The 26,188-nt window shown below is 43.8% G+C and overlaps 1 protein-coding gene and 1 pseudogene across 4 annotated transcripts in view; both read left to right on the top strand.

The window, feature by feature from the left end:
• Nucleotides 1–26,188, top strand: part of FOXN3 (forkhead box N3) — a 269,460-nt gene that overhangs the window by 69,160 nt on the left and 174,112 nt on the right. The window lies entirely within an intron of this gene.
• The window catches only part of LOC128928853 (adenylyl cyclase-associated protein 2 pseudogene), a 67,375-nt pseudogene continuing 41,217 nt past the window's right edge, over nucleotides 31–26,188 (top strand). Inside the window, exon 1 of the transcript XR_008474539.2 lies at nucleotides 31–26,188. This exon is cut by the window's right edge and continues 41,217 nt beyond it. The product of XR_008474539.2 is annotated as an adenylyl cyclase-associated protein 2 pseudogene (transcript).

Raw genomic sequence — 26,188 nt, 5'->3', positions numbered from 1 at the left:
CCCAGGTGATCGTTTTGTTGTGGTTACTTGGTGTTTGCTTCTTCAAGGAGAACAGCAGCGAGCCATAGAGACATTTTCTCCTCCTCACAGGCCCATTTGTTTGAGACAGTAAGGTCATGGGTACCATTTTTACAAATACATCATTGGAAGGGAGGGTAAGTAGCCTGTCACTTTTTAAAAGAAAGTGTCCTAATGTTAGATTCCAAAAGAGAGCCAAATAATCAGAACCAAATTTCTAAGATAGATTTTTATCAACACACAGTGCTTGAGTTTGAAATGCATTCCTCAACTCTACAAAAATGTATTTAAAAATGTATAGAAATGTTTCTTTTATAACCACCTAGTTAAGAGGAATTATCCTTGGATTGCAAGTTGAGGTTAATTAGGGATGGCATGGTGTCATAGGCTTCAGGAATTTTGCAGTCCACTTCTCTGCAGATTCTTTTCCTAGTCTGCTGTTTGTTCTGCAGGAGGGAGCACAAAATGATCTTCTGAAATAGCATTAATGAAGTTCTTGCGCATCTCAGTTGAGAAGCATTCCATCACAGGCCCTAGACAATCAGTCTTTAGCAAGAGACAGGGAGGAACAGCTGGGCTCTCTGAGAAGACTGCTGTATGTCTGCCTTTGCTAGGCGATTAGCGTGATGGTACCCATAGCAACTGGAGCATCTCCATAGTAACGCGTAGCCGAGACAGGTGCAGTTGCATCACAAGGCTGTTTGTTGCCTGGCAAAAGGACAGGCCATTAGTACTTAGATATACGCTGTTGCCTTAGAAACAAATAACCCTACATAGCAACTACAGTTGGTTTGAAAGGCTTGGTGTGGAGTGGGGGGCGGGGGGGGGAAGGTTGTAGCAGCTTTTGTCTGTGCTCATAAAAATCAGTGGAAGCATACTTTATTCGAAATGACAACTTGAGGTCATATAGCTGTAAGAGAGAAAATGGGATTTTCCAGAGCAGCCCAGCCAATATCGTAGATGTGTCCAGAAGGACAGAGCCATATGCTTGGTTTTCTCCTTGTGGCCATAGCCACTCCCCAGATGGAAGAGAACCAGGATTGGAGTGGAGAATTGCCGACGTCCAGGGTTGGTGAAGGAGGACATGACGCTAATTATTGAAATGTTTCCCAGATTCTCATGTTTCTTTGTCTTTCTACTCCCCATATCCTCCAGGCTCCATAGAATACCCTTCTCTGGCTTTTCCAGTTTGCACCTTGGAAGTATTTCATCTCCCTTTGCTTCTAGGAAGTTAAGAACATAAATGTAACTCATTGGGTCATGTCGGTGGTTCATTTAGATGAGTATTTTGTTGCCAAATGTGACCCTGAGGGAAACACAGTAATTATTTAATAATTTGAAGGATTATAGAGGAGCTCTGGGGGTTGGAACAGGAATGCATATTCAGGCAAGAGGCATTCTGCGCCGGCCCTAGCTTAATGACTTCATTTGATTTTTAATATAGGCATAAAAATGCAGACGAACCAGAGCTTTTGTAATGAAAATCATTTCTGAAGAAATATTTCAGACCCTGCTCTGTCACCTCCAGCCTTTCTGCCCAGTTGACTGAGTGGGGAAAAAAAAAGAGTTTCTGCCTCCGCCCGTGCGGTGCTTAGATTTCACCTCCATAGAGGTCACTGACTCTGGAGGGAGATGACAGATGAGATTCTAGCCTGCCTCTTCCATGCCTTAACTCCATGAGAATAGGTCACATTCTCTTTCCTGGGGACTGTCGTCCCTTCATCTGAAAGCTGAGAGTTTGCTTCAGGATCTTCTAGTGTGTGAAATTGCACTGAAGCCACTAAACATCGGGTAATTGTACAATATTTTTGTGTCTTACAGTGATGTGGCATTTGGCGCCATTCTAAGCCATCAGGCCACTTGTTGACATGACTTAGGGAAGATGGAATGGAACAGAGCGAGTCATTAAACGAGGACCCAAAAATGCCGAATTGACGTGAGCTGGCTGGGTCCACTGTGAGGCAGGAATCACCTGTCAGCCTCTTGCTGGATCTCTGTGAGGGGCACCTGGGAAGTGCTTGCCTTTCACAGAGCTGGTACTTAGCATGCTGAAGAAGATGGTGATTATACTAGATGGGCAGTTATTGCTAGGACTGGCAGGTGTGCTTGGCAAATATCGCTCTGAACTGAGCTGCAGGTGGCTGGAAATGCTGCGGAAAAGTGAGGCATTTGAAAACACTGCCCAGACCTTGCTCACATTCAAATACCATGCTAAATATTGTGATATGTAGACCGTGCTTCTGTTTTCTAAACGTGCCCTTTTGGATGTATGTTAGGATGTCCTTCCACACCTGCTTTGTTGATACCAAATTTGTGAATTGTTTTTAATTGAAGTGCAGAGCTCAGTGACCTCTTCTGTTTGTTTGCTAGGAATGTCTATAATGGAGTACCACAAACCCAGTGACTTAAACAACAGAAACTTACTGTCTCATGGTTCTGGAGGCTGGAAGTCCAAGATCAAGGTGTCAGCAGGGTTGGTTTCTTCTGTGGGCTGTGCGGGAGTGTCTGTTCCGCCCCTCTCCTAGCTTCTGATGATTTACTGGCATTTTGCTGGAATGCTTTTGGCCTGCATTGGCCTGTAGAAACATCAGTCTGGTTTCTGCCTTCACCTTCACCTGGCATTTGTTTTCTCTGTGTGGTGGCTGTGTCCACATTTTCCCTTCTTATAAGGACACACTGGGCATATTGGCTTAGGGGCTCATCTTTCTCCCGTAATGGCTCATACTATTTTTTTTTTTTTTTTTTTTTTGAGACGGAGTTTCACTCATTACCCAGGCTGGAGTGCAATGGTGCAATCTTGGCTCACCGCAACCTCCGCCTCCTAGGTTCAGGCAATTCTCCTGCCTCAGCCTCCTGAGTAGCTGGGATTACAGGCACGCGCCACCGTGCCCAGCTAATTTTTTGTATTTTTAGTAGAGGTGGGGTTTCACCATGTCGACCAGTATGGTCTCTATCTCTCGACCTCGTGATCCACCCGCCTCGGCCTCCCAAAGTTGCTGGGATTACAGGCTTGAGCCACCGCGCCTGGCCCGGCTCATACTATTTAATTACATTTTCAATGGCCCTGTTTCCAAATAAGGTCATGTTCAGATGTACTGAGGGCTGGGACTTCAACATATGAATTTTGGGGAGGCACAAGTCACCCCATAGCAACCCTTCTTAGGGAGATATTTTGCTGATAAAAATATGGAGAAGCAGAAAGGAAATATTTAAAGAACAAAATGATGGGGTTAGGGGCAGAGGTGTCAAAGGGATTCTCCTGAAGTTGCTCCCAGTAGCCAAAGCTGGGACAGTGTAAGCATCAAAATCAGTAACAGTGTTGGATTATAACTTGAAATATAAAATAAATACCTGAGTCCAGCCTGATGTAAATAAATGATTGAATAAATAAACAAATAAGGGCTGGGTGCGGTGGCTCATGCCTGTAATCCCAGCACTTTGGGAGGCCGAGGCGGGTGGATCACGAGGTCAAGAGATCGAGACCATCCTGGTCAACAAGGTGAAACCCCGTCTCTACTAAAAATACAAAAATTAGCTGGGCATGGTGGCGCGTGCCTGTAACCCCAGCTACTCAGGAGGCTGAGGCAGGAGAATTGCCTGAACGCAGGAGCGGAGGTTGCCGTGAGCCGAGATCGCGCCATTGCACTCCAGCCTGGGTAACAAGAGTGAAACTCTGTCTAAAAAAAAAAAAACAACAAATAAATGAGAGAAGAGCCATATTTCCCATTCCAAATGCTTGAAGTAGCTATTTCTCCACTGAAGAAGGTGGAGCAGAACTGTCCACTCCCTGAATGGCTGCACTTAATGACCTACTTCTAAGGATGAGAGCGTGGAATAGGTTGGAAAAGGAAGTTTAGAGTGGAAAAACCTGGTGAACACTCTGTCCCAGCTGATGAAAGCTGCCATCCTCAGTGATGTGCTGTTGATACCAGATAGCTCTCGTAGGACAGCATAAATTTGGCACTTCAGCTTTGTGGCCTTCCTCCCCAGACACATAACCCCAGTCTAGTCAGGGGAAAAACATCAAACAGTGATTTTGTCCTTCAACAGGGACATGCTGCAAAATAACCGGATCTTCACTCCTCAAAGCTCCAAGGTCATCAGGGCAAGTCTGAGAATCTGTTACAGACCAGAGGAGGCTAGGGGGACGTGACCAGATGTGTTCTGTGATGTCCTGGGTGGGATCCCGGAACAGTAAAAGGACATTAGGGGAAACCTTGCGAAATAGGAATTCACTGTGCAGTTTGGTGAATTGTAAGCGTAGTGTGCTGCATGTTTATAGCAGCGCAATTTACTGCTGCAGAGATACTGAACCAACCTAAGTGCCCATCAGCCAACGACTGGATAAGGAAAATGTGGTGTATATACACCGTGGAATACTACTCAGCCATAAAAAGGAACAAAATAATGTCTTTTGCAGCAACTTGGATGTAGCTGAGGGCCTTATTTTAAGTCAACTCAGGAATGGAAAACCAAATATCGTATGTTCTCACTTATAAGTGGAAGCTAAACTGTGAGGAAGCAAAGGCATGAGAATGATACAATGGATGCTGGGGACTCGGGGTGGGTGTAGGTTCGGGTGGGGATGAAGGATAAAAGACCACATACGGGGTGACAGGTACGCTAAAGTCTCAGAGATCACCACTAAAGAACTTATCTGTGTAACTCAAAACCATCTGTACCCCAAAAACTATTGAAATAAAAAAAACAGCAGTCTTCCAGTGTTGTGTCTACTGTCTTGTAGTAATGTGTGGTGTTAACATTAGGGAAAACTAAGTGAGGAGTATACAGGAACTTTCTGTGCTATCTTTGTAACTTTTCTGTTTAAAAAAAAAAAGTTGCTGGTAAAAAAAGTTAAAAAAAAAAAAAAAAAAAAAAAAAGCAGTCTCCAAAATGCAGATTCATTGAATTGATCGATTTTAAATATCCAAATCGTTTTTGGTAGAATACAAAGTAAAATCACTGCATCCCTGAGAGTTGCCTGACCTACTTTAGTGAGGAGCTGCTTGTTAAGGCTCTTGCTTTTGCGTTATTGTCTGGAAGATCTGCTGAGCCACACGAGGGGTCTCTTTGTAGTCTGGATACCAGCGTTCTTGGAACATTAGTTTTGTGAAATGGCACTCCACTGTGCTTTGTAGAGTACCCGTGACTGAGCTCGGGGTACCCAGACTCACTGAACCAAGCCAGCTTTCTTGGGGAATCTACACCTTTGCCAAGGAGACTCTGGCTCGTGGCCTTTGGAATCTAGATCTGAAAAGTGGAAGGAGGGGTGATGTATTTGGTTGCTTGCCTGTAACTCTTCAGAAAAGTCCATTGAGCTGTTCTAATGTTTATGTTCCCTATGGCCCTCCTACCTAGAGGCGTCATTTCTCGTTAAAGAATATGCATGTTTTAATGCTTCCAATAGCTATTGTTAAACTGCCTTCTGATTTTACACTCTGTTCTAATCCACATTCCCACCAACTTTTTAGGAAATTCTTATTTTTCTAACCTTTCTCAAGGTCTGATAGTTAAATGAAAAGGCATTTCCCCAATGGGTGACCTTGACTTTGTGATTTTGGTACTCATCGTGGGGGTATTTAAACTTTATAACACTACATTAACACCCTATAACCAGTAGCTCTCCCCATAATAATGTTTATGACAACAGATTGTTTTTAGAGAGTGACATATATATGGGTCTTATGTAACACCTTCTCTACTACAGGCACCAATCTAAAGTCAGTTTCCAGAAAAACCTTTTCATCCTATCTCACCATGGTTGGAGAACAGGTTTTGTATTTAATCAAACAGTGGAGAGTTTCCTGGATGATCATTTTTCAGAGCCACTGTTGTTTTGTGTTTCCTTGGTAATTCCAAAGAAATCCCAGCATCTTATGTGTCTTTGGTCTCCATGATGGGTTGGCCGTGATGGGGTGTTAGATGGTCAGAAACTGAGAGGGTTTTTTGTTCTCTTGTGAGCCTTCCATGTTTTTTGCTTTAAAGTCTTCAATTTAAAAATAATGACATACTCTATATTTCGTGTGAAGGATTGTAGCTTAACATGTATAAAGTTAGAAAAAATCCACAAGACTTTCATTTGCTGATCTAGGTCTAAAGGTTTATTTTTTGGATGACTATAAAGTTTGCAGAGTTAGAACATTTCAAGCAAGTTTCTTGGCCAGGTGTGGTGGGTCACACCTGTAATCCCAGGACTTTGGGAGGCCAAGGTGGGTGGATCACTTGAGGTCAGGAGTTCAAGACCAGTCTGGCCAACATGGCAAAACCCCATCTCTACCAAAAAATACAAAAATTAGTGGGTGTGTGGTGGCAGGCGCCTATAATCCCAGCTACTCTGGAGGCTGAGTCAGGAGAATTGCTTGAACCTGGGAGGCGAAGGTTGTAGTGAGCCGAGATTGCACCTTTGCACTCCAGCCTGGGCAACTGAGCAAGACTCCGTCTCAAAACAAACAAGCAAACAAACGGAAGTTTCTTTTACTCTCATCTTTAAAAAAAAAATCTAGACATTTAAGCTTCTCATTTATCTCTGTTTCTCTTTGCTTCTTTAGAGCAATTTAATGAGCCGCAAAAAAAAAAAAAAAAAAAAAAAAAAAAATACATTAATGGCCTTGCCAAAGATTTTGGCCTTTCTGATATTCAGGTTCTTAATGAAAATGGCAGGTTTTAGTGCTGACTCAGCAAGTTTTATTTTATCCTGCCTGCTGCCCTATTGATGTCCCTTTTTTAAAAAAGAAATGTAAATGTCCACATAGAGTAATACTGCTAAGGGTATAGAAATTGTACAGAGCGGTCACTGTATATTCAAATTAGCAAGGTTATCAGTCATTCTTGCAGGTGCATAATCTTTGGCTGTTGTAGTGAGGTTTGTAATCTGGGAATAGTAGATGGGGGAATTGTATTGGGAGGAGGTGGGGAAGGTACTGGGGTGTTTAGGGAACTCATCCTTTTAGACAATTAGAAGATTAGAAAATCCTTCAAATGTTAATCTTGTTAACATAATGGTGTTAATTCCTCCACTCAGAATGCTGAATTTGCACACAGCAAGGAATAGCTTATTCATTGTTTGCATAGGATCCAGTAATTTTTTAATTTATAAGACATCTTTCATTCTAGTTATTCAAAGTGTTGTGCATTTAACAGTTGGCAGAAGTCCTGCAAAGCCACAGTGAAATCAGTTTTAACTTACATTGAAGGAGTTTAATTGTTAGATTGTTGTGTCATTGCAAGTGTTAATTCAGTCAAGCATAAAGAAAGAACTTGAGGATTTAGATTACTTGCTTCATTATTACACTTATATTTACTTGAAAGCAACGTATTTGATGGAAACCCGAAATAGTTTTTTAAATGCCCCTCATATTCAATACACTTATTTGGATAAGTTTAATTTAAAAACGTGAGGCATTATGCGCTTTGAAAGATTATGTTTAAACAGCACCTTTTTGCTTGGAGTAATTCTTTAAAGAATATTAAATTTTTAAAAATCAATATGAAGCTTCATTGTGCTAAACATGTAGAAGAGTGTGGTAAATTAATGCGGTAAAATAGATGTGGGATTGAATGCCAGGGTTTTCTAAATGATAGTATTTCCAAATATAAATTATATTTTGTTAAAAAAATTGGAGGGGATGAAGAATAGAAAAGGCTTAAATTGTAGGGGCACACTCTAAAAAATACAGTGCTCATTTACAGAGGGAGCTTTAAAAATCCATTAGTTGGGTATGATTTTATTTTCATATCAAATCATATTATCTTCTGACTTCCATTATATTTCCTGAGTTGGCCTCATAGAATAATTTTGGTCTCAGCATTTTGCCTTCGGTATGTTGTTCATTGTACATTTAATTCTGAGGCAATCCTGTATTGTTTTATTTAAATGGAAAACAGTCCCCGTTATCTTTGCGCACTTTGTATCAGGGGTAGCTCATAAATATTGTGCCCAGTCATCCAATTTCATTCTGTTTTCACACTCACTTTGAAAGTCGAATGTTTAAGTAGCCAGGCTGATTTTATCTGTTTTACTCAGGTACTGAGTCAAACTCATGGCTGAGGGAGCCAGTCAGAGTTGCCTTTTTATCTTTTGACCTCCTGGGGTGCCCTGGTTTGTATTTTAATAGCCAGAGCGTTAGAAGTTCTTTAAATTTACTACAGATAAATTTCCTTTGACCTAACTCCTGAGATGATGGATACCAGAGAAGCTCTCTGTTTCCAGTACCTCATGAGAAGAAAGTTGCAGTGTTGATGGGCCCAGTAGGGGCCTGGAGTCTTTGCAGAATTGCTTAGTGAGTATTTGCTGGATTAGCCAGCCTCGGATTCCTGAGCAGAGCGACACCTTAGGCATTGTTCTAGGGGGACAGGTCTGCAAAGTGGGGCTCACCTGCATTCTGCATATTTCTCAAACCCCTTGCCTTCCCAGGGGAGGAGAAATTGATCTTCATGTTAGAAATATGAAAGAACTGTCAGACGTGCATGAAATCAACCAGGTACAATGTGAAACAACAGGCAGCACTTTCTTTGTCTTGTAGCAGTGTAAAAATGGCAAATTTTTCATCATGATAGAAAATAAAAAGCTGCTACTAGCACATCTGAGTTGGTCTCATAGAATACTTTTGATCTGAACATTTTGCCTCTCCAAGATCTGGTCACACTAAGTACTTCCAGATTTTCTAGATCAGCAAAGGAGGAGGATTAAGAAGCAGAGGTCTAGGCCAGATGCGGTGGTCACGCCTGTAATCCCAGCACTTTGGGAGGCCGAGGCGGGTGGATCACCTGAGGTTGGAAGTTCAAGGCCAGCCTGGCCAACATGGCGAAACCCCCATCTCTACTAAAAATACAAAATTAGCTGGGTGTGGTGGTGCATGCTTGTAATCCCAGCTACTTGGGAGGCTGAGGCAGGAGAACCGCTTGAACCCAGGAGGCGGAGGTTGTGGTGAGCTGAGATCACGCCATTGCACTCCAGCCTGGACGACAAGAGCAAAACTCAGTCTCAAAAAAAAAAGTAGAGGTGTAGTATAATTAGATGGGACCATGGAACCCATCATTTATAAAAGCTTTGAAGGCCGGGCGCTGTGGCTCAAGCCTGTAATCCCAGCACTTTGGGAGGCCGAGGCGGGTGGATCACGAGGTCAAGAGATTGAGACCATCCTGGTCAACATGGTGAAACCCCGTCTCTACTAAAAATATAAAAAAATTAGCTGGGCATGGTGGCGCATGCCTGCAATCCCAGCTACTCGGGAGGCTGAGGCAGGAGAATTGCCTGAACCCAGGAGGCAGAGGTTGCAGTGAGCCAAGATCGCGCCATTGCACTCCAGCCTGGGTAACAAGAGCGAAACTCCGTCTCAAAAAAAAAAAAGCTTTGAAGAAGATAGAATGGGGGATTGATAAGGAAAGTGATCAGGCTGGCAGGGACATCCACATGTTACTGTTGAAGAATTGGGAATGTGTAACCTGGGGAAGAGCACCTTCAGAAGGTTAGCATCCCAGCCATCCTCACCTTCAGAGAGGATAGATTTGGACTGGATGGATCGAAGTTATAGAAGAAAGGATTTGGGCTCAAGACAGAACAGCATCTGACAATGTGCCAGGCACATAACAGAAGCTGGGTAAATGCTTGAGTTGATGGGTGGATGGACAGATGAAGGGCTGAAGGTAGAATGAGCCACCCCCAGGGACGCCAGTCGAGGCTAGACAACCAGCTGCCAGGGTTGTCCCAAGATTTCACTCTTGCTGGAGAACGGCAGGGTTATCCCTTCCAGCTCTTGAGATGTTGTTTCTGAGTCTACTGAGCTCCTATCGCTCTGTAACATGGTGTTTGTAATTTATAAGGTGGAAATGAAACATTAGGGAATAGATGCATAGCTTTGTGTGCCAGCAATGAGAGGTCAGGCTCTTCTCTTGAAATTAAGTGCAGATTTCAAGACTGTGATGGGACTAATTTAGTTACTCTTCATTCTGTGTCATCCAGCTTTTTGATTCATGCCCTACCATTACTTCCCTTGTTTTAGTGACACTTCTTTGCATTTCCTTCCATGTGAATGAAATGATCACGGCAGTGTTTTGCCAAGCAGAAGATCATTTCCAAAAGCTGTCCATCAAATCATCCTGACCTCCCCCCTGTTGTTTATCCACTGAATTAATGAGAATAACACCCACCCTTTGCATGAATCTCCATGGAAGAGCCAAACTGGTGTCCTTGTTTTGTAGAAGCACATGTTCTTGGCCAGAGTCTGATCTCGTTCATAATCTTCTGTTTTTCTTACGTAAGGTTCGCGTTGCATTATTTGTCAAAGCATTGCTGAGACTCTGGATGTGAGAGGTACGGAAAGAGCGTGGGAAGCATCAGAGATTCCACGTTAATTGCTAACTTTTGCTGATTTTTAAGTCATCTGGAGAAAACCTCCATAAACCATTGAGACACGTGAAAAAATTTCCTTATCTTCTCAGATTGAGTCGCTTAATCACCATAGTACAAGTCGAGACATGTTTCCCGTGTGTTTACTTTTAAGTTGAAAATTTTGGTCAAAGTCTGTTTATGAGCAGCTTCTTCCAACGTAACACCCCCTCCCCTCATAACACACGCCCCACCTGGTTTGGCAAGAAGAAAAATGAATGGGAAGAAAACTCATTCGGAGGGGGAAAAATATATTATCACATTTTAGTAGCTTTTTCTACCTTTTCCCCCTGCACTCCCCTTCCTTCTTCTCTTTCCTCTCTCTTTCCCTTTGCAGCTGTGGGGCTTCTGAATGAAAGCTTTTTGTTTGTTTGTTTTAACTGTAAGGAGAGCAGTTTCTTATCTAAGGATGCTTCTGAACTGGAAATTGTCCCCACCCTCCTACCCTTGGAGAGATTTCCCTGCTATTCTAGCTTCCCAGAAGAGTCCCTTATGAGGGGGTTCTGGCCTGACTTTGGTGCATTCACCCACCCCCAGGCTTCCAGCCCGGGCTTAGAACCACTTCCATTTGCAGGGGAGGGGCCCCAAGTTGGTGCTGCAAATGGACCCAGCAGCTGTGTCACCCTCAGGAGGAAGAGGTCAGTCTGAAGAAACAGTGAGGAAGCAGAGAAACGAAGTCTGAAGCTCTCAAAGCATGACTCTGGCTTCCTCGTCCACCCCATTCTGCCCACAGTAGATCAGGTGTCAGGAAATCTGTCCTGGGTCTGTCTCCCATGAGCTTTAGTGTCCCTGAGAGGTCCCTCTGCCTCCCCAGCATCGGAAGGAGCAGGACCTGAGAACCACACACTTGCCCTGGCGCTGTCAGGGAGACTTGAGGGTCTCCATGCTTCCTCCCAGCTCCTGCAGGTCGGCCACTGTCACACCAGGCCCAGAGCAGATCTCAATAAGTCGTAGGAAGAGGCTCAGGTTAGAGTCTCACCTGGGTCACTCGCTACTAGCTGTGTGACCTTGGAGATGTTACCTGAAACCTCTGGTCTCTGAGCCTGTTTTGTTACTCATTGTGGCATTGTCTCAAATGAGAGCTTCAGGGATGAAATTCAGTAAAATGATGTACCACATGCTTAGCCCTTGTGCCTGGCCCAGGGAAAGTCAATGAATTTGGTTTCTCCTTCATCACCATTGCCACTCTCTTTTGATAAATTGCATGGTCTCGTTTCTGCAAATGCTACCTTTTTTTTTTTTTTTTGAGATGGAGTTTCGCTCTTGTTACCCAGGCTGGAGTGCAATGGTGTGATCTCGGCTCACCGCAACCTCCGCCTCCTGGGTTCAAGCAATTCTCCTGCCTTAGCCTCCTGAGTAGCTGGGATTACAGGCACGTGCCACCATACCAAGCTAATTTTTATATTTTTAGTAGAGATGGGGGTTTCTCCATGTTGACCAGTATGGTCTCGATCTCTTGACCTCGTGATCCACCCAACCTCGGCCTCCCAAAGTGCTGGGATTATAGGCGTGAGCCACCCCTCCGGCCCACCTTTCGGGTTTAAGTGCTTCTCCTGCCTCAGCCTCCTGATTAGTTGGGATTACAGGCATCCGCCACCTTGCCCAGCTAAGTTTTGTATTTTTAGTAGAGATGGGGTTTCACCATATTGGCCAGGCTGGTCTCAAACTCCTGACCTCAGGTAATCCACTCACCTAGGCCTCCCGAAGTGCTGGATTACAGATGTGAGCCACTGCACCCGGCCTGCTGCATGCCAGTTTGGCCCTCGTATGTATGGTTTTACATTGAGGTATCTTTTTATACTTTATGTTCTGTACTTTCCATTAGATTTAAGATCTGAGAAAACCAGGACCCTTTGCAAGTTCTCCCCATGCTTTAAACTTTGCATGTAGGTGTTACTCAAAATATATTATTTATCCATGATTTCTCTTAGACTGCAAAGCACAGATTATGAGAGTAGTGCAAAATATTTTCCTTTAGTTGCTCAGGAATGCCAGAAATCATTGGCTACCCTCCTCCCCTTTATAGTCTCAAGTTCAGACGTTTGGTGGGGGAGGGAGAAGCTGGACTCCGTGCGTTTTCTCTCTAAAGACAATTTAGCAATTTTGCAATGTTGCTGTTTCTGACCTTCCATCTACTTCCCCATCTGTCTGCCAAGGTCCAGGTGTCCCTCTGGGTATGCACGAGGCCAGACTATTTGGACCTGGTCATTCTTGAAGCCTAAGAGACCCATCAGGCTGCCCTAGGATAGAAAGGTTATAAATTCCAGGTTGTTGACTCCAAGGCACCAAATATTGTCAGAGGAGGGAACATTTTGCAGCTGCCACAGAAAATGCAAATGTAATCCCAGCACTTTAGGAGGCCAAGGCAGGGTGGGTGTGGGGGAGCGGATCACATGAGGTCAGGAGTTCAAAACTAGCCTGTCCAACATGGCAAAACCCCATCTCAACTAAAAATACAAAAATTAGCTGGGTTTGGTGGCACATGCCTGTAATTCCAGCTACTCAGGAGGCTGAGGCAGGAGAATTGCTTGAACCCGGGAGGCAGAGGTTGCAGTGGGCTGAGATTGTGCCACTTCACGCCAGCCTGGGCAACAGTGAGAGAGACTCTGTCTCAAAAAACTAAAATAAAATAGAAAATGCAAATGTGCTGAAGGTGGTACAGACCAGCGAATGCTCCAGCTTTGTCTCATTCATTATTCCTTTAAAAAGAAGCCTCCCCCTGCTCCTCTGTACATTTCTGCAGAGCGGGCACTTGAAAGATAAGGCTCGGGAGCTCTCCCTGCCCTAATCATAATGGGAAAAGTTTTCACCTCAGGCGGGCCCAAACACTCAATTGTGTTCTTTCTCTACCAGATACATAATCCGTGTTTAAATCGCTTGGCAGTCACTCATTAGTTTTCTTCCCCTACATTCTTTTCTTCTTTGATGAGAACAAAGCCCAGCTCCTCCCAGCTCCCAGTCTTGCTTTTCTCTCCCAGGAAATCTCCCTGCTGCACTTTGATCCCTCAGGAAGAAAGTCACCCAAATGCTATCCTTCCCTACCTGCTAAAAGAGGAAGATCTCAATTCTTTGTACTTCCAAATCTGTGTTCAGAACTCGCAATTCTGTGGTGCCAGAGGCCCTGATTTTTCTGGAGGCATTCTGGCCGCCACCATGGCCTGACTACCTAAGGGCCTCTCTCTTGGGCAGTTCCCTCTCCCTGATTTTTGATGGACTGTTCTTGAGAAAGGAAGGATTGGACATATGGTAACACCAATGGAATTTTATTCTTATTAAAGCCCTTTGAAGTTCCCTCTTTCTAACACCACCCCTTGTTCTATCATCAGGGTTGTTGAAGTTAAAGTTGTAGGAAAACCAGCCTGAATTTCTCTAATACAACTCTTTGATGTAGAGTAAAACAAAAATCTGTTTCCATCTGATATTCTAGGCTTCTAAGAAATGAACTATGAAAGTAACCTCCTTACTTAGCCCTATAGGATTGTAAAGAATTTTAAATTTATTTTATTCCATCTGCTTTAGACTCCAAACCATTCTGGATTCTGATTGGGAGGCAGAAAACCAAGCATTTATTGGGCACCTACTGTGTGTCATACTTGATGTAACAGACATCACGTGGGAGGCCATCACATGCCTATAAAGAGCAGGTCACACAGCTTGCAGATGGCTGAGCTGGGACCTGAGCCGGCCTCATCTGATTCTTCTCACCCCAGAGCCTGAGTTCCTCTCAAGGTAATTTGCCACCTCGTGGTTACCGTCTTCTGCGGAAACATTCTTCAGTGAGCTTTGGAAAGGAGGAATGACATATCACTTGTTAAAAAGGAGTTTACGGTTTGTAGCATAGCGAGGGTAAGAGAGATGGGAGGTGAGAGTTCCTGCCATAGGAAACTGGGAGTGTTGAGGGAACAATGACAATTGGAGCGAGAGCCATGGAACTTGATGAGGGAGGGGTGGAGAGGGAGCAGAGAGGATTCTATGTGGGTGGATGGATGGATGGATGGAGGCACAGTTAGAAGGATAGCGAGGGGGAGACAAAGGGCCATGAATGTGTGTGTGTGTGTGTGTGTGTGTGTGTGTGTGTGTGTGTAAGGATCACTTCTATTTTTGACAAAATAGAAAAGTGAATGTAGGGTGGGGGGAAAATCACACAATAATATTTTAGGGTTTGTTTATACTGTCATTTAATAAGAAAAAAGAAAGTCAAACCTCACCAACCTCACCATATTTATCAAGCTTTCTTGTCCGTGAATTCTTAGAGTGAATGAGGGTTTTCTCTTGTTTTGTTCTTAAATTCTCCGTCATCTTGGGAATAAGCATCCATACTTCAGCTATCTTTCTAATCATTTCTTATTTGTATTTTTTTTTTTATATATGTCTGCAGGGTGAAGTGACAACGGCTCTCACCATCTTTTGAATTTAGATTTAAAAAAATTGTTGTTGTTAAAGCAATATATTTTGTTAACATTCCTTAAAAATAAAAACCTCTCTAACCACCATCCTGAATCTCCAGTATTGTACACAGTAGAGAGTTGTGAAATAAAAACGAATAGATGTAATTAGCATCTTTTTATTTGCTATTGATGTCATAAAATGGATTAAAGACACAGGGTTAATTTTATTTGTTAAGGAATAAGCAGTGAAGATTCTTCCAAAAATGCCTGGCTGATTTCTGGTTGACCCAAGTGTATAAAAATTAATCTCTAAATGATTATCAAAATAGTGTTGTTGTTTTTTTTTTTGAGATGGAATTTTGCTCTTGTTACCCAGGCTGGAGTGCAGTGGCACGATCTTGGCTCACTGCAACCTCTGCCTCCTGGGTTCAAGCGATTCTCCTGCCTCAGCCTCCTGAGTAGCTGGGACTACAGGTGTGTGCCACCATGCCTGGCTAATTTTTGTATTTTTAGAAGAGATGGGGTTTCACCATGTTGACCAGGATGGTCTCGATCTCTTGACCTCGTGATCCACCCTCCTTGGCCTCCCAAAATGCTGGCCTTACAGGCGTGAGCCACCGCGCCCAGCCAAATAGTGTTTTTAAATAGCATATTTGCTGAAGCAAGAGTTAGATTGTAGGAATGATAAGCACGGTTGGTCATTTTGGTTGTGCCAAGGTCAATGGACCTTTGTGGCAAAACACAACATATGAGGATGTTTTCGATAATTAAAGTGGATGTAGGAATGATACTCAATTTAAGAGACTCAACTGAAAGTAATATGCTAGACCCCTGAGTTTTTCTACAAATTAGTCTTGGAAAACTTGGGGGATTTTTGGTCCTTCCGCACCCCCAGCTTTATTGAAGTATAAGTAATGAATAAAAATTGTGGATATTTAAGGTGTACAGTGTAATGTTGTGATACACACATTGTAAAATGATTACCACATCAAGCTAATTAACATATCTGTTAGAGTTACTGTTGGTGTGTGTGTGTGATGAGAACAGAGCAGATTTCGAGTATACAATATAGTATTATGAACCGTAGTAACTGCGCCGTAAATTGGGTCTCCAGGGCTTGTTTTATTTTATTTTTGACGAAATCTTGTTCTCTCGCCCAGGCTGAAGTGCAGTGGCCTGATCTTGGCTCACTGCGATCTCCACCTCCCATTCTCCTTCCTCAGCCTCCTGAACAGCTGGGACTACAGGTGTGCAGCACCACACCTGGCTAAGTTTTCTGTTTTCAGTAGAGACGGGGTTTTGCCATGTTGGCCAGGCTGTTCTTAAACTCCTGACCTCAGGTGAACCACCCACCTCAGCCTCCCAAAGTGCTGGGATTATGGTGTGAGCCACGGCACCTGGCCAACTTACTCATTTTATAACTGCTAGTTTTTTACCCTTTGACCAACATCATCTCACTTCCCCCAGCCCTCCTCATCCCCAGAACCCCGACCCCTGCTAACTGCGCTTCTACTCTCTGTTTCTCTGAGTTTGCCTTTTTTAGATTCCATATAGAAGTGAGATCATGCGCTATTTGTCTTTCTGTGTCTGGCTTGTTTCATCTGGCATGATGTCCTCTAGGTCCATCCGTCAGAAGTGGCAGGATTTCCTTCTTTTCTAAGGCCGAATGATATTCCTTTATGTATATATTTACCACATTTTCTTTATCCATTCGTCTGTCAGTGGACACTTAGGTTGTTCCCATATTTTGGCTATTGTAAATAATACTGCAGTGAACTTGAGAGTGCCATGCAGATACAGCATCTCTTTGAAACAGTGACTTTATTTCCTTTGGATATATACCCAGAAGTGGAATTGCTGGATCTTATAGTGGTTTTGTTTTCTGTTTGTTTTTCTTTTTGACAGTCTCTCATTGTCACTTAGGCTGGAGTGCAGTGGTGTGACCTTGGCTCACTGCAACCTCTGCCTCTCGAGGCAAGCGATTCTCGTGCCTCCGCCTCCAAAGTAGCTGGGATTAGAGGCATGCACCACCATGCCTGGCTAATTTTTTTGTATTTTTAGTAGAGATGGGATTTCACCATGTTGGCCAGGCTGGTCTCGAATTCCTGACCTCAAATGATTTGCCTGCTTCGGCCTCCCAAAGTGCTGGGATTACATGCATGAGCAATCACACATGGCTGTTGTGTGTTTAATATTATGAGGAACCTCCATACTGTTCTTCATAACAGGTGCCGAACCATTTTGCATTTCCACTGACAATGTATAAGAGTTACTTTTTCTCCGCGTCCTCACCAATACCTAGTATCTTTCCTATAGCAGCCATTCTTACAGGTGTGAGGTGGTATCTGATCATGGCTTTGATTTGCATTTCCCTGATGATTAGTGATGTTGAGTACCTTTTCATATACCTGATGGATATTTGTGTGTCTTCTTTAGAAAAAACGTTTATTCAGGTCCTTTACCTGTTTTTAAACTGGGTTATTTGTGGGATTTGTTTTGTTTTTGCTGTTGAGTTTTCTGAGTGCCATTCTACTGTAGGTATTACCTCCTTATTGGATATGTAGTTTGCAAATATTTTCTCCGTTCAGTAGGAGGCCTTTTTCATTTTGTAGACGTATTTCCTTTGCTGTACAAAAAACTTTTTAGTTTGATGTGGTCCCACTTATTTTTGTTTTTGTGCCTGTACTTTTGGTGTCATATCCAAAAAATCATTGCTGAGACCAGTGTCATAGAGTTTTCCCCCTTTGTTTTCTTCTGGTTTAACAATTTCAAGTCTTATGTGGAGTGAACGTTTTAATCCATCTTGAGTAGATTTTTGTTTGGAAAATTTACTTTTAACAAATTCTCTAGACGAGCATTAAGGGGCAAGGAGTAAAGTATCAGAATCACTAGAGGGACTTAAAAAAAATTATATAGGATGTTGCTGGAGGAGAGGCCCCGGAGACCAGGGATGGGGGTTAGGGGTATATGGGAACTGGCTGTACTTTTTGCTCAATTTTCTTGTGAACTTAAAATTGCTCTGGCCAGGCACATTGGCTCATGTCTATAATCCCACCACTTTGGGAGGCCAAGGTGCGCGAATCACCTGAGGTTGGGAGTTTGAGACCCGCCTGACCAAACATGGAGAAACCCTATCTCTACTAAAACAAAATTAGCCAGGCATGGTGGCACCTGCCTGTAATCCCAGCTACTTGGGAGGCTGAGGTAGGAGAATTGGTTGAACCTGGGAGGTGGAAGTTGCGGCGAACCGAGATCACGCCATTGCACTCCAGCCCGGGCAACAAATTCTCTTAAAAAATGAAGTCCGTTATTAAAATATGTATATAATTTTCCTGGCCCTAGGGAGCTGGATATGGTGTTTTAAATCACTGGCTTAGTGAGTCATAGTTAACTGTGCAGGGTGTCTGCCCCTCTATACACTGTGTAACAGAAAGAACATGTTGAGAATTAGTGCCTTAAATCATAGACTATTGGAGCAGAAAAGAATCTAAAATCACCCAGTTCAGAGTCCTTAGATAGGAAAATACATGGACAGTTTCCTGGAATTGTTAGGACTTTACTTTCGAGTATACATGAAATTGCCTGTGGTCAGTAAGTCTGGGAAACACACAGCTCATTATAACCTCTTTGTACTAAGCCAAAGTTAAGACGTTTCCTACATTTTATCAAACAGACATTTTTTAAAAAATTGTAGCACACTTACAAAATGTTCCAAGGAACACCAGTTTGGGAACAAGTAATCTAAAGATTACTACTCCAAGGCTGGGCACGGTGGCTTACACCTATAATTCCAGCACTTTGGGAGGCCGAGGCGGATGGATCACGAGGTCAAGAAATCGAGACCATCCTGGTCAACAAGGTGAAACCCCGTCTCTACTAAAAATACAAAAATTAGCTGGGCATGGTGGTGCACGCCTGTAGTCCCAGCTACTCGGGAGGCTGAGGCAGGAGAATTGCTTGAACCCAGGAGGCGGAGGTTGCGGTGAGCCGAGATCGTGCCATTGCACTCCACCCTGGGTAACAAGAGTGAAACTCCGTCTCAAAAAAAAAAAAAAAAAGATGGTTTATGAAATCAGTTTGGGGGTTGGAACTATCTTTTTGTTATATAAGAAATAATAGAGTAGATAAGAAATACCAGAGTGCGTTGCACAGAGGAGGTTATGATTTTGTGAAACTTTTGTTTCATTTATGTACGTATGTTTATGTGAACTCAATCATAATGAAGTGTATTTCTTACTATCAATGGTGGCCAAGAATATGTTGGAGAACACTGGTCTGATTTAGTTCCTCAGTTTTACAACTGAAAATGCAGAGGAGACTCATGTAGGTCCTAAGATCACGTGGGGAGTTAGTAACAGATTGAGTCTGAGTCTGTTCTTCATCCTCAGTCCCCTTCACCAGTGCTTTCACTAAATCCACAAATCACCCTGTTTAAAAAGCAACACTTGGCTGGGCATGGTGGCTCCCGCCTGTAATCCCAGTACTTTCGGAGGCCGAGGCGGGCAGATCACCTGAAGTCAGGAGTTCGAGACCAGACTGGCCAACATGGAGAAACCGAATCTCTACTAAAAATAAAAACAAAAATTAGCCGGGTCTGGTTGGCAGTCACCTGTAGTCCCAGCTACTCGGGAGGCTGAGGCAAGAGAATCGCTTGAACCTGGGAGTTAGAGGTTACAGTGAGCCAAGGTCGGGCCATTGCACTCCAGCCTGAGCAGCAGAGGGAGACTCCATCTCAGAAAACAAAACAAAACAAAGCGACGCTTGTGGAAGCAACGCAAATGTCCATCAACAAGCAGTAGATGAACAAAATGTGGCTTGTACAGGGAGTGGAATATTATTCAGCCTTAGAAAAGAATGAAATTCTGACATAGGCTACAACATAGACGAACTTTGAACATTATGTGCAGTGAAAAAAGCCAGATACAAAAGGACAAACATCATATGATTCCACTTATGTGAGGTTTTCCTAGAATAGGCAAATACATAGAGACAGAAAGTGGATTCGCAGTTACCAGGGCTTGGGGGAGGATGGGAATGGGGAGTTAGTATTTAATGGGTTCAGAGTTTCTGTCTGCGATGATGAAAAAGTTCTGGAAATAGATAGTGGGGATGGTTGCACAGCAGTGTGAACCTACCAAATGCCACTGAGCTGAACACCTAAATCATGGTTAAAATGGCAAATGTCATATTATGTGTATTTTACCACACATTCCAAAATGAATCTAGGCACAAGAGAAGAAGAAGAAACAGAACAACATAGCATTTCTTTTAGACGGATCTCATTTTACATTTGAACAGCTATTTATTCCTTTAGCCTGCCCCTGGGTGGGCCCAGGACCTGAGGATTCTCAGGCAAACAGAACAGGGTTCCTGGTTATAGGAATCCATGGTGCCGACTGTGGCCAGTGTGGCCTTGATGCTGGAATCCCTGGCAGGTGATGACTGCTAACATTTCCACAGGTGATGCATTTTACAGCGGCAAGTGACCTTTCATGTGCTAATAGCTCTGATTTTTCCAGCTGCAGCGTTTAGATCAACCCACGTTTGCTTTTGGAATGCCAAGGAGAAATATATTTTATGGTTTTTCTTTTGGTCTCACCCCTTTCATCAGTTGGTCTTTGGCCTTAACCCATAAACAAATCAAATAGCCTTTTCTCTCTTTACTCTTCCCTCTTTCTTTGCAAGACCTCCAGGCTCCCTGCAAATGGCAATTCAAGCAACATGCTCCTACCCACAAGTTACAGTGATTCACGCTGGTTCCATTCTGTACTCTTGCTTCACATGTTTGGGTATGAGAGTCAGAAGACTCAGGGTGAACCAGAAATGAGGTTGGGCAGCTGGGTGGCAGAAGCGGGATGTCTGTTTCTTCCTTGTAAGTGACTTAAGATTTGCGATACTCCCAGTGCAAGGCAATTTCTGCCCATACAAGTTGTGGCAGGTAGGAGTCTCCCACTGGCTCTGTTTGAGGGCATTGGAGATTTCTTACTGCCTAGCAGGCACCCTTATGCTGCTAGCTCCCCCCGCCCCCGGTTATTGACAAACAGGTTTGTGCTTCCAGCCACCCTGTCAGAATCCCTGCAGCCCTCAAGTTGGCAGCAGCATTAAAGGAAACTCGGAGGATGTGGCTCCAGCTCAACCAGTGAAAATAGTTAACCAGGCTTACGGGAGCTGAGAAAGTGCTTCAAAAATAGTTTATTTTTATGTTACACTGAACCTGACCACAAATGACTGGGAAGCAGGGATAGCTGGCACGCATCATGATAATGATCTTGAAACGCTTTGTTTTCGAGATCACAAGTCTGTGAGTTTTAGGTTCACCCCGGGTTTTTCCACCTTGATACTAAGGACATTTGGGGCCTGAGAATTCTTTATGGTGAGGGGCTGTCCTGTGCCTTGTAGGATGTTTGGAAACATCCCTGGCCTCTACCCACCAGGTGCCAGTAGCAACCTGACCTGTGACCAAGTTGTGATGATCAAAAATGTCTGCAGATATTGCCAGATGTTCCCTGGGGGTCAAAACTAGTCCCAGCTGAGGACCACGGGCACACCCCAAATCCCTTCTGCTGTGTTCTGAGTTTTAAGTGTTGAGGACTTTGTCCATTGTTGTTCTGGAAATAATAATGAAAAAGAGCTTGGGGTTTTGGTTTGATTCCTGCTTTATTCGTATTAAAGGGCGTGTAAGTGTCGCAGCCTGAGAAAAATTAACAGCAAGCATTGATATTAGAATGGATCTATTACCCATGTACTAGGCTTGTTCTGTGAGGGGTGCTATGTCTTAGGCAACATGATTTCTGGTGTGGTCTGTCAGCTGAAGAATTGCACAATGGTGAGGGTCTGTGGCCTCTCTCATTTCATCGACTTCGCTGCTTCTCCCGGGTGGCAGGGCAAGGTCCTGCATGGTTACAAATTGAGCAGGAGGAGGTAAGCTGAGACGGATGAAGCCTGCATTCATGGCATCTGAATACTACTGGTCCTCATTTCCTTTTTGTGCCAGTCCCACGGCTGAATGACCTGGGCAGTTTATTTAAATGCACGTCTTGAATCTTTCTCTTCCACATTTAAATGGAGGATGGTGGCTGGGCATGGTGGCTCAGGCCTATAATCCCAGCACTTTGGGAGGCTAATGTGGGTGGATCACAAGGTCAGGAATTTGAGACCATCCTGGCTAACACGGCAAAACCCCGTCTCTCCTAAAAAAAAAAAAAAAAATACAAAAAATTAGCTGGGCATGGTGGTGCATGGCTATAGTTCCAGCTATTCGGGAGGCTGAGGCAAGAGAATCCGCTTGAACCCAGGAGGCAGAGGTTGCATTGAGCCAAGATTATGCCATTGCACTCCAGCCTGAGAGACAGAGTGAGACTCCATCTCAATAATAATAATAATAATAATAAAATGGAGGATGGTACCTGCTGTTTACCTTATCATCACCCGTCGAACTCCACTTTTGTGGTGGTGCCAGTTATTTGAGATCTCGGAATTCTCTGTGATATAATCACCTGTTCTGGAGCCCCAGATGGATTCCTAAGGGCTACTCTCCAAAAAGCCAAGCCTCCCTTTCCCTCCGAGGCTGGGCTAGTGGGAATGTCTCTGCATCATTCATCCAGTGCTGCTGGAGCTCCCGTGTGCCATGCTTTGTGCAAGTTACTTGGGATCCCTGATGACTGAGCCACGTTTCCTGTCATCAGACCGTGCGCTCCAGTTAGAAAGACGGACTTGTTTAAACAAATCTAATGTAACTTGAGAATTGCTTTCGATCATCTGTACAAAAATGCTATGGTTAATGATCCTGGCTGTTTTGAAGCTCTTCCCAAGTACTGAAGGACTGAAACACAGCAGTGACATTTTGGAAGGCATTAGCCTGTGGTCTGGGAGAATGCTATTTGGGAGTCTGAAAACCTGGGTTTTTAATGTTGACACTGGCCCTGATTAGCTGTGTGCTAATTCCGGTAAACCTGAGCCGCTTCATCTTAATGGGCTTCACACTCCCTAGGTTTATAAAATGGTATGGTTGGGCCGGACCATCTCTCAGGTTCCTTCTGATTCTGGTGGCCTATGCTTATTATAATGCTTAAAGATTGGAAACCTCGAGACCAGCCAGTCTTTGTGAGGAGGAGTTGTTGTAAGTTTTTTGTTGTTGTTGTTGTTGTTTTTGTTTTTTGAGATGGAGTCTCCCTCTGTTGCCCAGGCTGGAGTTCAGTGGTGCGATCTCAGCTAACCTCCACCTCCCGGGTTCAAGTGGTTCTCCTGTCTCAGCCTCCTGAGTAGCTGGGATTACAGGCATACACCACCATGCCCAGCTAATTTTTGTTAGTAAAGACAGGGTTTCACCATGTTGGTCAGGCTGGTCTCGAACTCCTGACCTCATATTCTGCCTGCCATAGTCTCCCAAAGTGCTGGGATTATAGGTGTGAGCCACCATGCCCAGCCTATGGTAAGTTTTTTATGTGGCCTCCCTGCTCATTTGTGCCTTTGGAGATACTTGGGCAACTCTGGTATGGTCAGAAGCCTAGCAGTACTTTGAGGCCCCATCTAAGGGGTAAACCAATTGTAAACAGATGTCTTGCCCTGAAGTTCCAGAAGAAAAATACCATCTGTAAATAGTCCCATCAACTTTCACAGGGTTTTTTGCGGGTAGAGGTGCCTTTTACCATTATCCTTCTGTTCACTTGTGGATTTGTATAAATCCATTAGGTTAAAATCGTCCATTCCTTTTGCTCTTGAAGCTGTAGATCACTTTCCTGCCCAGTTTAAACCTTGTCCCATACCTGTCACTTTTCAATTCTGTTAAGTGCCATCCTCAGTGTTCCAGGGGTGGTAACCCCAAAGATGGCAACAGCCGAGCTCCTAGCAAGGGGTGCCCAGTAGATCTTATAGATTAAGATCTATAGTCGTGAATCATACCATAATGGCTGAGAAATATTGGAGCATTCTTCTCTCCTTAACTTAGTATACTTTTTCATATTTCAGTTGCTTTGTATGTAAATCTCACCTTTTCCAAGAAAACATTCCTGGACCACCTAGATGATAGTTGGCAATTATGGCCTCATGTTGTGGTCCTATATGTACATGTGGTTTTTCCTTTTACAAGATTGGACTCATCTCTTAGAGCCAATGGTTGCATCTAATCATTCAGGAAAGACCCCATGGCCAGGTTGGGTGGTGTGTATGTGAGCATGTGTGTGTGTGCATATTACGTACCCAGGAAATGTTGGCGGGATAGATGAATCACAATGTCAAGCGCCAGAAGCACTCGATAAATAGTTGTTGAATTGTACCGAATTGTAAGTGGCTAAATATTTCATGGTTCTTTATGCCGTTTACCATGGGCTGGAAAATAAGATGAAGCTGTGTTTGCGCTGAAGACTGATAAGTGGTTGCTGGTTGTCTGAAGAGTCATAGAGCTTTCAGTGCTTTTACAGCTCTGATTCTTTTCTTTTTTTTTTTTTTCTTACAACAATGTTTACTATTTCTGGCCATTATGTACACTAATATAAAAATTTAATTAGACTCTTTCTTTTCAATTAATTATTACAGCCCTGTTTGTTTGCTCTCGACAGAGCCTGCTTTATGGGAACAGGAGAGATCAATTTTCTATCACAAAATTCATTACTTTTGACTAAAGTCCAGTGGGCCTGTGAGGGTGTGCACCGCTCTTGACGACTTCCCTGGCAGCCAGAGGATTGTGGGTTGTGAAATGGACAAGTATTAAACTAGCCTTGGTGAAAGGACGCTTTTGATTCAACAAGAGTTTTGATTTGATCATTGTCCTTCTCAGGGCAGACCAGGAAGCAGAGTTAAATTTTTTTGCAATTCCTGGGATAGAAAATACATTTGTGCCTTATTTATTCCTCATTGTTTAATATTTTCTTAAGAATCCAGAGAGTTGGAATTTGGTATAGATAGAATATGTAAAGGTTTCTGCCTTGGAAAATCTATTTTCTTTGATAGCACGTATAAAAGAAGGTTTGTGCAGCTGGATGTGGTGGCTCCCAACACTTTGGGAGGCTGAGGCAGGCAGATTAAAAGGTCAGGAGTTCAAGATTAGCCTGGCCAATATGGTGAAACCCTGTCTCTATTAAAAATATAAAAATTAGCCAGGCGTGGTGGCAGGTTCCTATAGTCCCAGCTACTCAGGAGGCTGAGGTAGGAGAATCATTTGAACCTGGGAGGTGGAGGTTGCAGTGAGCCGAAATCGTGCCACTGTACTCTAGCCTGGGTGACAGCAAGACTCTGTCTCAAAAAAAAAAATAAAAAGATGTGTGCTCTGGGAAGGCAGGGATGTGGTAGGTTTGTTCTTTACTTAGCTCCAGAGCCCACACAGTGCCTGGCACATGTTAGTTGTTCAGTAAATGTTTGTTGAGTGAGAATGCATGAGATACAGTAGTTTGGCTTTTCACCATTGATAAGTGTTCTTCCATCATTGGTTAAAGTGTTTTCTGAATTTAAAGTTCTCTGTGCCGCTGTCTCTAATAATCCTCCATGATTAATGTCTTGGATGGAGCTGTTTTCAGTAGTGGGAGATGCTGCACCTGTAAGAGGTGCGGCCATGATATCTTACTGGACAGGACAGGGGCTGGGCTTGGTCCCCAAGAGACACTGGTAATGCCCAGCTTAGCTCATTCAGCCCCCAAGGGCAGAGCATCATCTCGGGCTCACACACATCTTGTGCAGCTCTAGACCCACCACATCGCTAGCTCTGTGATGTCAGCTCCTGTAGTGTTACCTCTTCTGTTCTTTGTTCACTGATGTGTAAAACTGGGCCAGTAGTATCTATCACTCAGAACGGGTAATAGTGGCTGTTAAATGAGATCACCACAAGTAATGTCCCCTGTACAGAGACAGTTCAATAAATGTATCTGTTTACAACTCCTTTTCCTTCCAGTGACGTTTCCCTTTAAGAAAGAGAGTGGTTCTCCATCCTCTTTTCTGAACTGTTTCACCTCATACTCTTGCATGAGATGGGAAAGAAGAAAGAGCCCCAGTAACCTCAGTCACTTGGTCTCTGACATGATACAGTGCAGAGTTAGAGGTTAAACCTGTGTGATGGTGGTGGTGGTGGTGGTGGTGGTGGTGTGGTGTGTGTGTGTGTGTGTTGGCATGGGCATGGGAGGAGGAGCCCCAAGAATAGCGTAGCTCAGCAGAACTTTCCGCAGTGGTGGAAGTGCTCTGTGTCTGCTCTGTCCACCAGCCACATGTGGCTGTTGAGCACCTGAGATGTGGCAAGCGTGCCCACGGAATTGCATTTTTAGCTTCCTATAGTCTTCGTGTAACTAATCCCATGTGGCCAGTGGCTACCATGTTGGACAGCACCTCCCTAGAGCCTTCCTGTGACTCAAGGATGTGCACCTGTACGTTTCCTGGGGGCTTGGGAGAAATGGGGAATCTCAGACATCTC

Source organism: Callithrix jacchus, chromosome 8, assembly GCF_049354715.1.
Source record: "Callithrix jacchus isolate 240 chromosome 8, calJac240_pri, whole genome shotgun sequence".
Taxonomy (NCBI): Eukaryota; Metazoa; Chordata; class Mammalia; order Primates; family Cebidae; genus Callithrix; species Callithrix jacchus.
The sequence above is the reverse complement of the archived record's forward strand: the minus strand, read 5'-3'. Positions and strand labels throughout refer to the sequence as shown.